We start from the raw sequence: 18,656 nt of genomic DNA on the forward strand, positions 1-18,656 counted from the left end.
AACAATTGTTAATCAACTGAGCAGACAAAAATTTACCAAAAATTCATTACATTAGTAAGGGAACACAAAAACTGCATTTTTGCATCTTGTTGGTGATTTCTTTTTAAAAGCAAAACTAGTTCCTTTGGAAGAATTTCCAACTCTCATACTGAGGGATTTTTAACTTCTTTTTTTCCCCCACCATATTCAAGGTAGGGTCATATTCAAAAAGGCTAAAATGGTTCTCTAGGATTGAAGAAAGCACCAGGCCATGAGTTTTATCTGCACCACGGACTGAATGATTCCAATGAAGTCCAGAGATAGGTAATATTCTTATTCCCTCTTTACAGGTGAGATTTTGTTGCTCTTCCTAATAACCTGTAGGTTTAGCCCTGCATCCTCTTGGAGGAGTCCCTGAGGCTGCCTAAAGTGTAAGCGCCTGACCCCACTACTGGGGTGCAGTGTATTGGGGTCAGTGATGATGTCTGTGTGGCTGCCAGACATCAGCTTCCCTTACCCATCCTCACCATCTCTGCCCAGTCTGTGCAATGGCGCTCCCTTCCTGATTTCCTCCACTGGGACTTGAGCCTCAGAACAATTCTACTTCTCTTGGTGGGTCCCTAACATCCTACACCTTGCACAGCTGTTCTACCCTGGTCAGCATTCCCATTGCCCTCTATTCTGACTCGGGTCTCCTCAATGGCAAGGCATGGTCACTCAGGCTGTTCTTAAATCCTTCACAATTTCTCTGCTTGTAACTGGACTCCCCAGCCCCAGACTCCACACAGCAAATTTCCTATCTGTCTTTGCTTCTTCCAGTGGACTGACACTTTGGATTCCACCCCAAATGTTTTGGATCTCAGTATGATTTGTATTTCCTTGCTTTTTTCAGTATTGGTATGTCCTTTTTCAGGATCAGATCTAGGCTTTGTGGTGCCCACAGTGTTGTAGGGACAGACGAGGCAAGGCACCAAAGATAAAAGGAAACAGTTTTATTTGGTTGCAGCCAGGCTCAGAGGGCACAGCTTTTGCTGTAATCAGTCAATCCCCTGAACCCCAAGTTCAGGTAGTTTTAGAATTTTATACCCAGCATGGAAGGGGAGGGGCTCAGAGGTTCACAGCCTGCAGAAGTTCACATAAAAGCAGCTTTTTCTTTCACTGTTCTGGGCAAGTTAACTCCTCAAGGACAACACCTGAGAAGGGGAGAGCTTCTTCTCCCCTTTCTTTCCTCCCCCTGCCAGCTGTTACCATGGAGCCCAAGTGGTAACTTATCTTAGAAATGTAGACATCCCTTGAAGCCCAATTCAAGGCCAGAGGCCTTGTTTACACATTTCTACAAACTACTATACTGGATAAATGTGTGAAAAACTAGTAAGGGGGTGTCCAGCACCTGGAGTGCTGATTTCTTCCAGGCTAGCGGCCAAGTAAAATAGGGCAACACGAAAATAGGAAGTTTATCTACATTGAACTCTTTTGTAGAGACTCTTTTGCTGATAGTCCTAAAATCAGCCATGGTGAAGATTTCTGGAGAAGCCCAGTTAAGATTTTTTTTGTGTGTGTGTGTGGAGGAGGGGGTGTTACTATAATAGCTTCTTCAATTTGGAAAGCCTTCTGAATACAACACAAAATTATCAATACTAACTTAGGTACATATGTAAATAATTATTTAGAATGAGAAAACTATAACAGAGCTCCTTGGAGATTCTATTTCTTCAGAGATCTTTTCAGGCGATTTATCAGAAATGCTCACATGAAATGCTTCGTGTTGCAGTTTGGCTTCTCTTAACCCCACATAGAACACCCCACAGCCCCCAATACTTGGCCAGTGCCAATAGAAGGTCCTAAAGTTTAGGAGTCATCACTCAACTCCTTCTCTGTGGCTTTGGGTAAGGATTGCTTACTCTGGTCTTCAGTTCCAGAGAAAAGGGGAGGGGGGCTTCAAGGGGAGGCAGGGAGAGAGAGACTGAAAGAGAGTGCACATGTGTGTACATATAAGTGTGTGAAAAAGAAGAGAGACATTGATTCAGACCACTCCCTCAAGCCTGCCAGTCCTCCCTCCTCTAGTGTGTCACCCCTTTCCTGTGTGACATTTTATATCTGCAATTATTTATTGACAGACTGCCCAAAGATTGAATGAACTTGTGTTACTTCCTGTGAACCTGGGGGTGTGGCCAGGTGTGAGTTGATTATCACCTTGGGATGGGGCAAGGACCTGGACCGCGCCTAGGAGGCCTGAGAGAGTGCATAGGCAGTTAGGCAAGACTTGGTATCCAGAGGGCAGGGAGACAGGTGACTAGAGTCATCCGGAGAAGCCAGGAGCATTAGGGAGGTTACTACTGGAAAAACAGGGATCTTGAAAGGCTAGTGGATCTCAGCACTGTGGCCTTCTTTTTGAACAAGGGGTCCCAAAAAAGGAGGGCCCAGAACCCCACAGCAGGACCCTGGTAAGCACTGCTTCAATTGGCAGAGCACCACCTGGAGTTTAAAAGAACAATTTCAACCCCTAGAGAATTCCCATCTACCTCCACCCTCAACTGCTGAAATACATTTTTAGGTGTAGCCTTCGATTCACTGAAGCCTAGAGCTGCCCTCTACCTCATGGGGAAATGGGGGTTAGTTCATCTTTGAGTGACAGCTTAGGTGAACAGCAGAGAGCATGAATTCTGGAAGGTTTACTGGGAAAGGAATCAGGCAAGGTGATTAGTTGAATTGTTACAAACAGGATCAAAGTGCCAGATCTTAGGAAGACTCACTGTCATACCCTCAAGTCTAGAAGTGTTTGTATTTTGGGGGCAGAGATATTCAACACTTATTCTCTTATTTTCCTTGAACAGGTTATTTAATTTTTCTGCTTGTCTTTGGTCTCTTTCAAAATTCTGTTCAAAATAACTTTATTACAGAGTTACTTAAATTGTTAAATGAGGTAACAACTAGGGGCATACTATTTGCTATAAACTATATATTATTTGCTATATATAAATCGGATCTGGCAGAACCAGATCCTATTCTGATTTTATTGCTAGTGCCTAATTACAAGAAGTGGCATGTAAAGGCCCTATGTTTGTATGTGTGTGTGTGTTGGGAGATCAAACCCAGGGACTTGAGCCCTGTAGCAAGTTCTCTACCACTGAGCTGCATGCTCAGCCCCTTTTAGTTTATTTTGAGGCAAGGGCTCACTAAGTTGCCCAGGCTGGCCTCAAACTTGTTATTCTCCTGCTTCAGACTCTTGAGCAGCTGAGATTATAGGCATGTGCTACTGCATCTGTCTAAATATTTGTTAAAGTGTACCAAATCACCTACTAGGTGACTGTCATATAGCTGTACCAAGATAGATGGATATCTCTGTTGAATGATACAAATATATAGATCCATGCATATGTGTATATAAATTTTCTATTACCTCTTAGTTTTTAAAATTGAGTATAAGATCAGGGCCTGAGTAATAACATGACAAATGACTGCAATCCCCAGTCAAGAGCGTGGGCTAGGGCTCTTAATTGCCTCCCACCTAAGACCCGAGGGTGTCAAGGCTGGGATTGCAGGAAGAAAGAAAAGACAGATACAGAGAGGAGAATTGGGCTGACTTTGACTTGTTCATCCTAAGATACCCTTTCCACTTAAATGGTGTTAAAACCAAAGTTTAGAGTGACTTTTTCCAAAGCATTTATCACTATTTGTTTTCATGCTTCTGACTAACTGTTAAAAAAAAATAAAATGAGGCTTTGCTAATGTCTTCCAGGGAAAAGACAAGTTATGTATTCAGTGAGTTTCACTGTTTCTCCGTCTGCCCTGAAGGCACCTTTTGCAAGGGATAATGAAGTGTTCTCACTGATTCTGTATTTGGTTTCCAGACTTTGATGTGCTTAAATAAATTTCGTGGTGTTGCCTTTGATCCTTTGGAGCCTAGAGCTGCCCTCTACCTCATGGAGTGTATGGGGGTTAGTTCCTCTTTGAATGACAGGCAGCTTGGGTCAGCAGCAGAGAGCATGGCATGGGGGTGGGGCAGAAAGGAGGGTTTTGGGCACAGGTAAACCTGAGACCAAATCATAGTTCTGCCGTTTGTTTGCCAAATGTATCATCTAATGCATGCTCTCTCTCTTTTTTAAAGCCTCAGTTTACTGATTAGTAAAAGGGCTAAAATAATAGTAGCTGCCTCACAGGGTGATCATGACCCTTGAAAGAAAGAATGCCAATAAAATGTCCAGTTCAGTGTTGAGCGCAGAGTATGTGTTGCATACAGTTTTAATTATTATTATTATTAATTTTTTAGTCAGATACCTTTATTTATTTATTTACATATTTTTTTCAAATGTGGTGCTGAGGATTGAACCCAGCACCTTGCACATGCTAGGCAAGCTCTCTACCACTGAGCCACAACCCCAGCCCTCAGTTTTAATTATTTATATGAGGAAGGAGGGAGGGAAGGATGTACAGGTGAGGGTGGGAAAGGAGCTGGCGCACCTCTGAGTTCATTTGCATGGAGTATAGGCCTCTGCATTTGGTGTGGAGAGTGTGAATGGGTAACAGAGGGATTAGAAAGCTGGGTAGGGAAGTTAGCCAGATGTAGAAAGCCACGGTAGGTTTTTGAACAAACACATCAGATTGCAAAATAGTAAAACATAAGTTTAGAATTTTTTATTTGAAACTATGAAATTTTCTTTTAGACATTACTATGCGCCAGGAACCATACTTTCACACTCTGTAGAGGATGAATTTTTCACCCATTTAAAAGATGACATGGTGGCCCAGGAAGGTAAAGATTAGCACATCTTCACCTTTTAAGTCTGCAGGCTCTGCTGGCCTGCCTGCCTGCTAAGAGCTCTACATGCTGCCAGGTCCCAGCCCCTGGGACTGTGTTAGACAGTTTTTATTTTCTGTGCCAAAATACCAGATACGAGCAACTTAGCAAAAGAAAAGTTCATTTTGGCTCATGCTTTCAGAGGTTTAGTCCATGGTTAGTAGAATCCATTGCTCTGGGCCTAAGGTGAGGTAGAACATCACGGTGGAAGGACCCAGCTGAGGAAAATTGCTCAGGTCATGGCAGCCTGGAGGCTGACAGGGAGAGGGAGAGGGAGAGGAGAGGGAAAAGGAGAGAGGTAGAGGAGAGAGGGAAAGAGGGAGAAAGGTAGAGGAGAGAGAAGGAGAGGGGGAGAGAGAAGGGGAGAGAGAGAAAGAAGGAGGAGGAGGAGGAGGAGGAGGAGGGGCCGGGATGGCAGGAGAAGAGATGCTACAGGGAAGATGCACCCTTCCAGGTCACATCCTCAGTGTCCCACCTCCTCCAGCCACGCCCCACCTGCTACAGTCACCACCTAGTCTATTCAAATTGATTGACTGATTAAGTTACAGCTTTCATAGTCAAGTCATTTCACTTTTGAAAGTTCCTACATTAATATAGGAGCTTTTGGGGGATACCTCATATCCAAATCATAACAGCCAGGCTGGTGACTCGGACACAGTTTCCTGCCTGGAATATTGCCCTTTGTCCATCAATTTTAGGCAGCAGGTGGGCCAGACTTTGGGGTTTTGAGTTTGATCAGTCTCATCTGTCCCTTTCTTTCCAAGTTGCTTTTCCAACAGAGAAGTTTGTTAAACATAAAAATGCATGGGCATAATTCTAGTTTCACTAAATCAGAAGTTCCCAGGGCATGGCCTGGAAATCTATATTTTAAAATTATTTCCCCAGGTGAATTCTGATAGAGCTGTTTGGCAAAACCAGCCTTTGAAATCACTAGTGTGGATATCTAGATCATGGCTGCTAAGGCTGGTTACACCTCAGTGAGTTCATGGTTCTTTCACAGGTTGGGTTCACAGATTAAATTTAGTTGACTCCACTTCCTTTTCTAGAGATTTCTAAAACTTGTTCTTTAAGAGAAGAGCTCTTCAGTCTCCCTTCTGCACCTTGTCTAGATGAACTCATCTGACCAATCTCCTTCCAAGGAGACTTGCAAGATAACTTGGAAGTTCATCTGCCTGTGCAGCTAGCTCAGCATTTTCAACTTGTGCTCATTGTAGGGAGCCCATGTGGCGGCCTCTGGGCACAACTGAAGCATGACTGTCATCAAGTGGCATCTATGGCATCTGTGGCATCTATGGCATCTGTGACAGGAGCACAGGTCAGAGCCACTTCTCTCCACTGCATCTTGGCACTGAACTTACCAAGGAAAACAACATAATCAAGTGCTGGATAGATTGGCGCTCTCCTCACATGGAGACAGACTGAGCAGGACTCACCTCAGCAGTGGGTGTCAGTTCCCCAGACCAGCAGGTCACTGGTGGCAGGTAACTCAAGGCAATTGGTCTCGAAGCACAGCTCTTGTGCTGTAGCAGAAGGACCCTATTCCCCATAGAGGACACATATAGTCGTGGGGCTGACTAGGTGCTATACCCCCCAACCCCCGCAGAACAAAGAGGTATGCATTGAGTTTGAAACAGGAAAAAAATATTCCCATCTTGGTGGCATGTCCAGCACAGGCTGTGAGAACTCTATATCTCTCCATGAGGAAATGTTCCAGGCTCAGGACCCATTCCTGTGTGGCTGAGAAGGTCTGAAAGCTGCTGACGGAGTCTGCCCTGCCCACACTGACTTGCTGACAGGCTCCTGGACCACGTTTGCCCTTTGTGGTCACTGCCTCAATCTCATTTCAGATTTCCTCTTAGAAATGAAGATCTGCCTACATTCAAAGCCATCACTATCAAAGCCATTTCTTTGAACTCTTCTAAAGAATAATCTGAGAACATCTGAGATTTAATGTCTTTTCAAATACTGTGAAAAAAAGAGATGGTTCTGTCTATACTGAATCCTTGGGATTCATTAGCTACATGCTGGGTCTTACAAATGCTCACTTTTGTTGATGTTCTAAAACTTAAAAAAAATTGTTTTAAACCAAGCATTTTGGAAACTCTTCAACATACTCCTGATTGCCATATCATAGTGGTACGTATTTGTGCGCCATTTTACTTTGCTTCTATATATATGCTGGGGGTGCTGTTTATCAATGTGATTCTATTTCTTCTGACTCTCGGTATTTAGGCACTGCTAAGTCTCTGCACTAATAAAAAAAATGTTTTTCACTTTACCCTTGACTGACGGTTTCTGTACTACCCAGGGCAAGATGGGCTTTATAAGTCTTGTTTCACAGGCATGCAAGTTCCAACATTTTCTGTATTGTAAAAATCAATATCCCTGAAGGCATGATGATAACAAAAAATGTCTTAGATTCTCGGTATAGTCGAGAATATCCTGGCATGAAGTATTAGGCCACCAACTTGTGGGATGTTTTGAAGCACTGAGGTGGACAAATGAAAGTAGCACTCGAGAGCTTGGAGGGGGCCACAGTTTGTCATCACATCTCCACTGGGGATGTTTGGGTTAGACTGCATGTGGCAGTGGCTTATTAGTCACAGTAAATATCCTGCCCTACATCATTATTCTCAGACTGCTACATCCCTGTTCCCAAGATATTAATCCCAAATACTCTTTGGGAGAGATGAAAGGCACGATGAAGTCTGCCTCAATTGTCAGTGCTCTGGATGTTGGCCATGAAGAAGATCCTTGCTGAATGAGCACAGGACGTGGTGATATGAAGGGACACACAAAGAGACTTGACTATCTGCCTAACACCCCTTTCCCTTACCAGGCAATCTCTAAGCTAGAAGTACAGTGTTTGTGGCTGTAAACTAGCATGCAGCCTGTTTGTGAATTCCAACAGCCTTTTAAATGGAACAATGAGAAAAGAGGGTATTTTCTCATTTCAAGATGGAGAGGCCTGAGGCTGAGGGTGGTCAGAATATGGTTTTGAAGTAGGTTTACTGAAGTTAACTTCCATTTAATTCATAAAGGAGCTAAGTAGACATGAGAAGACAATCACATTGAGAGGCTCAGGAATTGGAAGAACTAGGGGTACTTCAGGTACCATGACAGCTTCAGAAAAGATGGTTCATATTTTTACTAGGTCATATTCAGCCTAAATTCCAAAAACTATTCATATGTTGTCCTTGCTTTTTAATTTGTCAAAGAATTTCTGAAACTTAATTACTTATTAGATTTCAAAAATAGTTACTCTTATATTATGGACCCTAAGAGTTATAAATTAAAGTGGAATTAATTTCAAAATATTAAAACACATTTGAAAACATGCATAATAGTTCTGAAATAAAAAAAAATAAAATAGGAAAAAAAGGTACAATACTTTTCACTAGGCTAGATTTTCAGTCTAGCTGGAAGTGCTGCTTCTGTTCTCTTTGGACAGTTCATGAAAATTTCTCTTGAAATGTATGAGAAATTTTTTTTAATTGCAGCATCTCTGATAAGCATAATAGAGGAAGATTATATCTTAGAGGTGGGGAGGACTTCTAGAAACTGCCACATCTGTGGTGCAGCCTGAGATGCACAGTCATGCACACAGGCCCTATTTGCTCCACCCTCTGGTTTGGAAAAGTATGCATCATCCAGCCAAAGATATGAAAAAGCTCTCTGTTACCAACACAGCCTGTTGCTAGCTCAGGATTCCAACCAGAAAGTCAGGCATTCCTTTCTTCAGAGGACAATATTCTGTTGGCAGCCAGATCAGGGCTTTCCTTCACTTTTCTTTCTTCTCTTTTTTTCTTTACTGGAGACTACATCCTAGTAGAAACTGGGCCAGAATTGTGATACAGTGCAGTGGAATGTCAAGGAGTAATCATTGATGGCATTTTGAGTTGGGACTATTAAGTGTGACACATAGGGGCAGAGAAGACTCTGGAAGCTTGGGTGAGTGAGTGTGCATAGATATGGGAGGGAGGTGTGGGGGTGTCATGGCTTGTCTTTGGAGAAGGGGTGGTTGAAGATGGTGGCTCTGTTTCTAAATAGTCAAGAGATTCTGACAGTGAGAAAAGGAGGCTCATTTATGTATCCAAAAAGCATTAAATGAATACCTACTATGTGCCAGATGATGTTTGGGTGGTAGAAAAACACCATTGAAGAAGAAAGACTATGGGCTGGGGTTGTAGCTCAGTGGGGTTGTGGCTCAGTACCACATAAAAATAAATAAACAAACAAAATCAATTGTGTCCATTTACAACTATATATAGTGACAGATGAGAGAGAGAGAGAGAGAGAGAGAGAGAGAGAGAGAGAGAGAGAGAGAGAGAGAGAGAGAGATTTTAGAGCTTTGTTGCAGTGGGAGAGGGAGATATCATGGAAAGATACAATTTTCGGTAATCATCAGTACTGTGAAGAAAATAGGATGGGGTAGTGTGACAGTGACTGGGACTCCTTAGACCACTGCATTATAGCCACAACACACACTGAGTCCAAGGAAGTGGGGCTTGTCCCAAAGATACTAGAACAAATGGGCAGAAGAGACAAAGTTGATGTTCCTCACTTTCTTGTTTGATCCTCAATATACAGTGCAGGTACTGTTACCATCTTTTTTTAGAGATTAAAAACCCCAATAATAATAATAAATGAGCAAAGAAAAGCAATATATATAGTTAATAGATATTTAAAACTTGTTAAAATTCACAATCAATAAAATAAATACATTAATTAAAAGAATGAAATGTAAAATTATAATTAGATAACATTTTCAATTGATCAAATATTAAAAAATACAAACACTGTATTATTGATTAGTAATGTGAATTTTATCTATTCACTTGCTTCTGAGGAGAAAGTTAATTGGTATAAATTCTTATTGAATAATGTCACCTGTAGGGACAGTTCCTAAAGAAATAATCAGAAGAGCAAATAAAGATTAATATTGCAGATATTAATTGCAGTATTATTTATGAAATCCCTAATTGGAAAGAACCTACATTATGTTTGGCAGTAGGAAAATACTTTCATCTATAGAACCATCATGTAGTTATTAAAGATGATGTTCATGAATATTTATTAATGACATGGGAAATGATTGCTAAAATACTAAATGCGAAGTAAACTAAAATCGTACATGTGGTATGACTTCAGTAAAAGAGCATGTAATTTCCAATCATATCTGTTTGATTAGAAATTACATGTTCCAGTTTCCCCTACAAAATGTGGCCACACAACCAAGACCTGGAAAATGGTGTGTAAGCAGAAATGATGTTGGCAACTTCCAACCCTTTCTATAGGTTGGTATGTAGAAGTGGCAGGGTGTAAGATGGTTTTTACCTGAGACTCATAACAACACCCAAAGGAATGTCAGAACAAGTTCGAAAGAGACCAGATCCCTGAATGACCCTGTGGAATGGAGCATCTACCTCCTGAACCTGTTCAGTAGAACTTCAAGAGAAATAACTTTATCTTGTTTTCAGTCATTGTGATTTGGTCTCTGGTTGGTTAAGCAGCTCAACTACCTAATACAGATAGTCACTGTGTAAAATTGATAAAGCTTTTCTTTCCTTATCATTATGGTTATTTAATACTTAAAGGCATCAATGGTCTTAGTAATATGACAAAGAGGGCCAGTTCTGATAGGACATATGTTAAAGCAGAATGCTGGACATTATATCTCTGCTGGTAGGCAATCACATGTACTGACAATTCAGAGAGCACTTAAACAACTGAAGAAGCAGAAGGATGGGATGCCAATTTAAAAAGGCAAAAGCTTTGGTTAGTTTCTGTAAGGTTTAAACTCAACGCTAGACTTGTGGAGTCTGGGTATTGACTTTTGCTTTCACTCCTGCCCCTTGCTCCCAGAATGGTGTATTGTATACACCATGGTCATTGTTCAGGTGAATTTGTCATAGATTTATCCCTGTAGACTGATTTATTGTCCTAGTTTGGGGACAGGGGGAAACCCTTGTACCATGAATGTTTAGTAGGCAAGAAAAAGAGGAGTGAGGGACAACAACTTCACTCCCTTCTCTTCATGGAATCATTGACAAGAATCAGAAGAGCAGTCAGCATGAGCCCCTGGGTGTCATTTAAACTGCACTGTGGTGTCTCATTGTTCTAGCAAAGGAAAACCATGGCAGATCCAGGAGGACCAGATTGGGAGGTGGGGACACAATAATATAGATGGAGACTGAGTTATGGCCATATTGGGGAATGACGCATAAGAGAAAGTTGAAACCAAATCCAAGCTTGGGAAGGGCATTTCTGGTCCAGGGTCAGGCAGGCTTTAGCATCTAGAGGAAGAGAATGAGGTTTCTAAGTTATAGGTAAAAGATGATGGGACAATTAGGATGAGTAGTGTCCTTCAAGAAGACTTTTCTAAATATAGGGTAGAGAGAGAGAACAAGGACAAAATTCAACCTTCATAAAAACAGAAGACTGGACAGACACCAAAAAGCAAGTCCTGGTCCACAAATGAAGCAGAGGCAAGACTGCGCCAGCTGGCACTGATGGCCCGTGGGTACAAGGAGAAGTGCCAGTTACTCAAGGGAACCAGATGGAAGCAATAAAGAAAAGGAAAGGCACTCTCACAGTTACCGAGTATCTAATATTTCATATACTCAATTTAATTCTTGTCACAACTGGGAGCATCCTTAACAGAAACATAGAAACATTTGGTGATTTTGATCAAGTCTAGAATTGTATTTGTGGCGAAATTATTATTATTTTTTTGAGAGTTTGAGAGGGGGTACCTGAGATAGAACCTAGAGGTGTTTAACCACTGAGCCCTTTTTTGGTGTGTGTGTGTTTTATTTGGAGACAGGGCCTTGCTGAGTTGCTTAGGGCTTCACTAAGTTGCTGAGGCTGGCTTTGAACTTGTGATCCTCCTGCCTCAGCCTCTTGGGCTGCTGGGATTACAGGTGTGAGCTATTGCATCCTGTGTGAATTTAGGTTTAATTGACTAAAATCCATAGCCTTGGTTTATGCCATTTGGGAGATTCTCAGGGATTGCTGTCCAATCCTTCCAGAAAGCGAGGGATAGAGAAACCTAATATATTTCCCAAACTTGATGTCATGCAGGGTGAGAACTATTGATTCACTTCCCATGAGTCTCTTGTTAGTTGATAGAGAAAAAAGAGGAAGCCTATAGATAGATAGGGAGAAGATTCCTAAGGAGACTGATGGATGGTTCGGCCCCTACATCTCCAGGATCTCAATCTCCCTTGTCCCTGACTAGCTCCAGGTGGAGCAAAAAGCAAACCAAATTAACTATCAGACACTGTTTTGGAGCCATCAGATAGAGAAAAATATAAAGTTTTTTTTTCACATTTAATGTCTTTAAGAAGAGAAAACGGAATTCTAATTTGCTGTTGGGAGGTATGTAAGTTAGCAATTCCTATTAAGTGTACTCAATTTACCCGTAATTTTTACCTTTGGCATCTCTCTTACAAAAATAATCATGCAAGTGTGCAAGGATATGAGCACAATGATACATATTGCAATACTGCTTTTTTTAAACACTCTGAAACCAAGTAAATATTTGTACCTAAAAAAGGACTTAAAACACAGGACTTTTCTAAGGACTGCTATGAAGCCAATTAAAATTGTGGTTGAACTGAACATATTTCCAGAGAAGGGCATCCAGAATATATTGAATGCAAAAGACAAATTGACTAGGAAAAAAAAAAAGAAAGAAAAAGAAATACCTGTGTGTCCATATGTCCACTGAGAAAGGTCTGGAAGAATACACATTATTCAGTGGTTTTTGGTGGGGAAAGGAAATGAACTGGGGAAGGGATAGAGGCAGTGACCCCTGCTTTTCACACATCTGCATGACCTGAATTTTGGGAGAACAGATTAAGCATTTATTACTGCTATAATTTAAAATAAACTCAAAGTAACAGTGTGGAACAGTTAGTAGTAGCAAACTATTTTTCTGGCCTGGAGGCAGAGAACAGTGACTTGAGGTCATGGGCAATTCTGCATCAGCGTCTTCCACAAAAATACAGACACAGACTGAAATCTGCTCCACTTAGGAGAGTCGAAAAACTGCTCCAGGCAGAACTGCCGCTGGTAGAACAAGAATCCAGTTCTGTCTCCCAGCAGACTCCAGCCAGAGCTCCTCATATGTTAGTATCTCTTCCTCAGCAATTGCTTTGACTCTGGATTTCAGATGGATCTCTCTCTCCTCTTTTTTTTTTTCCTGAGCAATTTTTTTTATATGTTTCCCTTCTCAACAATTTACATTTTAATATTTTCTGGGTTCATGACACTGTAAGATTCTTTACAGCAGGCGCTAAAAAATCCATGTAAAACTCTTGCAAAAATTTTCATAGATGAGTAAGAGGCAATGCCCTGGAGGAGGTTCTAATCCATCCAGATGTCTCTGGTATGGATATTCATGAAGATAATGTCAAGGTTAATTTTCTCCTCATTGTACATGATTTCCTTTTATTTATCTCTGAAGAAAAAGGATTAAAAGGAAGATATGGAGGAAATTGGAGGATAGAAGAAAAGGAGGAGGAGGATGGTGAGAAATGATGATGATAGATTGCTTGTTGATATTTTGTCTGGATTTACATATTTTTTAAGTTCCTGGGTGGGGCCACCATGCAAATGGCACTCTGCAAATGCAAGTCTTCATTCAACTCTATTCCATAACCTTCTGTCTAGGTCCTGAGCTACTTCACCTGGCCTTTCCCTCATCTGCAACTTGCTTTGTCCCCATCCCTCATGCTTCAGAACACTGTGTTTTCTTTCCTATTTATAGCCTCCTAGCCTTACCTCACATCTCAGAACTGACATGTGACATTGATAACATCTGCTTTCATCCTTGACTGAGGTTCAGAGTTCTCCTAGGTAGCAGGTGAACTAATCCCCCTCCCCACTCTACTCACTAGAACTTGAGAATATGTTACCTTCCATGGGGCAAAGAAGAATTAGGTTTCACATGGATTGAGGATGCTGATGAGTTGACCCTACAATGGGGAGATTGTGCTTGGCTGTTTGGATGGATCCAATATACTCATGAGGGTCCCTTTGAGTGGAAAAGTGAGTTACAAGATGAATCCAGAGTGATGTCATATGCAAGGGGCTTGCCTTGCTTTTGTGGCTTTGACGATGGAGGAAAGAGGTCATGAGCCAAGAAGTGTTGTCAGCTTCTCCAAGCTGAAAAAGGTGAGGAAACACCCAGCCAGAGCCTACAGTATGGAATGTAGCTTTGCCATTGCCTTGATTTCAGCCTGGTAAGACCTGTGTCCAGTTTTTAACTGACAGAACTGTATAATAATGAACCTGTGTTGTTTTGAGCCACCAAATTTGTGGTAAATGGCTATAGCAGCAGTAATAAATGAATATACCCTATTTTACAGTCAATAGTCCTCCTGGTCAGACCCAAAGCTCTTAGTACTCTCCAACTTTATGGAGTCTTCAATGGGCATAAACAGATGTTTTGAATGCAGCCAGGAAATGGGCTGCCTTATTTATTCAGTGATATGTTTTGACCTATTCTTCCGGTTCCCCTCATATTCCAAGCACCATTTCACTGTCTTTTCAGCAGAGAGCTCCTTTGCACCTTTGTCTAAAGAGATTGAAACCAAATGGAAGGTGCTATATGTACCATGACGAGGCTGCACTGGAGATATGATTGGTTTTAGGGTGGGATCAGAACTAGATGATTGATCCCATATAAGTTCACTGGGAACTGCTTAGTAAAAGCTCATGACTGGTTATTTATGGCCTGTAGAAGTTAGATTGCTCTTCTGTGCTTTCTAGTCAAGGAGAACAATATTATGCCAGGTTTAGCCTGATAGATAGCTGTGTAAATGGCATTGGGGACTCACTCTCTACTCTCTAAATGCAAAAAGAAGTCTTAAGCAGATAAACCAGATTAGTAAACAGCCACTATATTTGCTACTTATCTGGGTTGATTAGTCATTCACAAACTTTAGAATACATAAAATCACCTGGGGACCTTGTTAAAAAATGTAAATTTCCAGCTCTGCTCCTTGGAATTCTGATGGAGTAGACCTGTGATGTGTTTGACATCTTCCCCAAGTGATCCTTGGGCAGTGAGAGCAACAATGGGCATGGCCCCAAGGAGCAGGCACTGCTGAGGCCAGAGAAGGGCACCATTCAGAACTCCAGTGCTTAGATTAAAGGAAAAACTGTACTCTCCCAGCTTTCTTCCTCCACTTTGATATTCTTCATGTAGTTACACTCTTTTACCATTACCTCATTACGCAAAAGTTTGCAAGAGATGGAGGTGGTCGGAAAGTACCTTTTCCTGTGGGGGTCGTACTTCACAGTCAGCAGGTGGGTTGTGGGAAGCTCTTCCAAATTCTGAAACTATTCTCCTATTTCCCACTGCATTCACCAGTAGGTGATTATTAGTTTGGAGAATACCAAGTGTCTTGTCTTCTGCTTTTCTCCAAACTAATATCTGGGAATGAGGAGAACTTTGCCAACATTCAAAGTGCCATTGAGCGTGTATTGTGGACAGGTGAGTAGGAAACAAGCCCTCACACGTGGAAACATCCCTTCCTTCCAAAGGTAAGGAGAGACAATCTGGTCCTTCCTTCTGGAGGGCTTACTCTCCAAAGTCTAGTCTTTCTTGGTCTGAGTGGGAGGGCAGGGTGAAGATAAGGATCCTGCTTATGGGTGTGCAGGGTGCCCGTGTATTTCCAAAGGGTGATCATGCCTGAAATCCAGTTCAGGTCCCACTTACCAAGCTGGATGCTGGAGCAAACACAAGTTCAAGGGCTGCATTTAGCTGGAGGAAAGAACCCCTTTTAAAAATTTTACACAGGTCTTTGCCAGTTTGGCCTTATCAGGTGGCATGACCAAAGTGTTCTCCCTTGTCTTAACCCCCTCCTGAACTTCAGTAAATTGAGTCCCGGGGTGACAGAAAAAAAGGGAAAATGATGGAATTTAGGAAGAATTCTCTACTACCACGTTTTCCAATAGTTAAAACTTCTTTTTCTCTTGACAATAATTGGGCCTCATGAAGGGCCCACCCCTAGGACTCTCTGCTGAGCTCATCTACTCACTAGAAAAACAAATTCCTGAGCTAGTGACATATTATCCCCTGGTGTCCTGTCAATCCTCTTATTTGCCAATTGTGGTCATATCAGCTGGACTTGCTTAATGCCAGAGGCTGAGATACTGCAGTATCTCTTAATTAACTAGCTGCAGACAGCTAATTACACTCCTGCAGTATCTCATTGGTATACAAAGGATATTGACTACAAGTTGGAAAATACATCTGAGCATTTTCAAAGCATTACAAAACTTCTATTAGAAGTTTTTGTGTGTGTCTGGTAGTTACTGGGTATTGAACTCAGGGGCGCTTTACTATGGAGCTACATCCTCAGCCCTTTTGATTTTGAGAGGAGGTATCTTTTTAAATAAGGTGGATAAGGAAGGAGCATGAAGAAACAACCTTGAAAGAATCATGTTTCACTTATCATCTTAGCCCCTTCACCTCTTTATTTCCTACGTCAAATGGTTTCTCATTTGACGGGAAACGGGGAAACACTGGCCTTTTCACAACCGACTCAGATCCCTGGGGATGAGACAAGCCTTGAAATGCTGGGTCACAGCCCTTCTGCTGGGGTTCCCATCTTGAGCTCTGTGACTGTAGTAAGAGTTCAGAGCTGCCTGCTTCTCATTGACGCTGCCCGAAACCTTGCTGTGGAACAATTTCAATACTTGACTTTCAAGCACTTGCTGACCAGCCTCTTTGGTCTGGATCCAGCCCTGCCTTGCTGGCTGAAAATTCTGTGGCTTCCTGAAGAGGGCTGGACACATCCTCCTTCCTAAAGTAAGATTAGCAGGTGCTAAGGAGGGCATTACAGATCATTAGCTACCTAATCACTAAAGTCCCTAATTGAGGAGCTCTCCCAAGTGGACCACTTACTGTGTTCTCATTAGATGGCTGAGCATGCACTGGGCCCTTCCTATGGAATCCAATTCAGCCTTCACACAAGAAACTAGAGAGAAATATTCTTGATTTTCATTTGAGGTAGGAAGAAGTAGAATAACTTGTCTAAAGCCACATATTAAAAAACGGGGGAAAGTGCTTTAGAGGAAAAGGGAGCAGTAGTGAAGCACTTCATATTAAGATCAAATATTCATTAGGGAAGAGGATATTTTTCTGACTTCTCACCTTCATCTGCAGGTTGGTGCTACAGTCATATTTGCTGGGTTTATAGCTGATTTTATGTGTTGATCTCATTTTATTCTTCAACCTTTGTAGCTGAAGCCTGTCTTGACCAAACTGGACTTCTCAGACATGTTATTTTCACTTTTTCTCCTTTTCTCTCAGTTTAATAAATGTGGCAGTGAGCCAGTTGTTTTCCTTCTACAGGTACATATCTTGTAAATTGATGTGGGGTAAGAGAAACTGTCAGTAGATCAGCTAGGGGTCTGTGGCTTTCAACTCTGGCTGCACATTAGAATTGCCCAGATAGATCTAAAAAAAAAAAAAATCCCCATGCCCTGACCACATGCCCAACCTGCTTAATTAGTACCTTGGGGCAGACACCAAACTCAGCATCTGTGGGTGAGGCCAACATCATTTTGTTTTGAAGTTTCTTGGTATTTCTACCAGCGTTTCTCTAACTGTAATGAGCACTTGAAGGAACTGGAGGTCTTGGTTAAATGCAATAAGCCTGTGTGGGAACTGAGACCCTGTATTCCCAACAAGCTCACAAGTGTGGCTGCTGCTTTTGTAGCTCTCCACATATGGGATGGTGAGATTTGAATCAGTAGTTCTCAAAATGTGGTCCCTGGATGTACAGCATCAGCATCACATGCTAATTCTTGGGCCTCATGGCAATCGTGGTGAATCAGGAACTCTGGAGGCAGAGCCCAGCAATCTGCTTTAGCAAAATCCTCCAGGGAATTCTGATGTACACCAAAGTTTGGTGCCGCAGTCCCGCTGCAGCAAAATAGCCGGGGGGTGACGAATAACTTGTGTACGTTGATACAGCAGGAATAGGAGCTGTTTATTGTAGGACAACAGAGCTATTTATACATTTTGCACAGCTTATCTTAATTAGCATAAACTAGATATATCAGTGAACCAATAAGGAATCTCCACACTTAATGGCTCACTTTTGTTACTTCTCAAACCACTCCCTCTGGCATTTTGCCAGGCACCATCCAGACTTGTTTACGAACTCTAACATTCCCCTGGCAAAATACCAGGTGTTATTTTGACTTGTTTACAGACCTTAACAGTTTGGAAACCTCTGCTGGATCATCATTGGGCACCTACCTCAGTGTTAGGCTTTTGAAAGGCAAGAGAAATCCCAGTTTATCCAAAGCACTAGAGATACTCCTAGGAATGAGAGATCAGGTTTCCCAGGAACCCAGGAAGAGTTACACAACCAGGATATATGTGAGGATGCACTGAGGCCCAGCGAGGCATCCTGGGAACTGAGATGTGTCTGGCAGCATGAGGTGTCACCCAGCTCCTGGAGTGACTGCTTGCTCAGATGCAGGAGCTGACGTTCCTTCCTCTTATCAGAATTCAACATTCTCCCCACTCTGCTTAAAGTATGGTGGCTTAGTTGGGGTCCTGGATTGAGGCTAGAATTGAGTTAGAATTCTGGCCTGTTATCTGTATAAAAGGCACTTAGCCTCAGTTTCCTTGTCTTGAAAACTGGGGCTACTGTCCTAATTGTACCTACCTCATTGACTTCATATAGCATTAAATGGGATAATGACTGTAACATGTATAGAGCACTTCCTGGGACCCAATAACTGGCCTAAAAATCAGGCCATCATTAGTGTCTTTTACATATTTGTTTCTAGTTGCACCTACCACTAACTGCCTCTCCATCTGACCCTTTGCTTCAAATGGTTGAGAAAG

Source organism: Urocitellus parryii, chromosome 6, assembly GCF_045843805.1.
Source record: "Urocitellus parryii isolate mUroPar1 chromosome 6, mUroPar1.hap1, whole genome shotgun sequence".
In the NCBI taxonomy this organism is placed as follows: domain Eukaryota; kingdom Metazoa; phylum Chordata; class Mammalia; order Rodentia; family Sciuridae; genus Urocitellus; species Urocitellus parryii.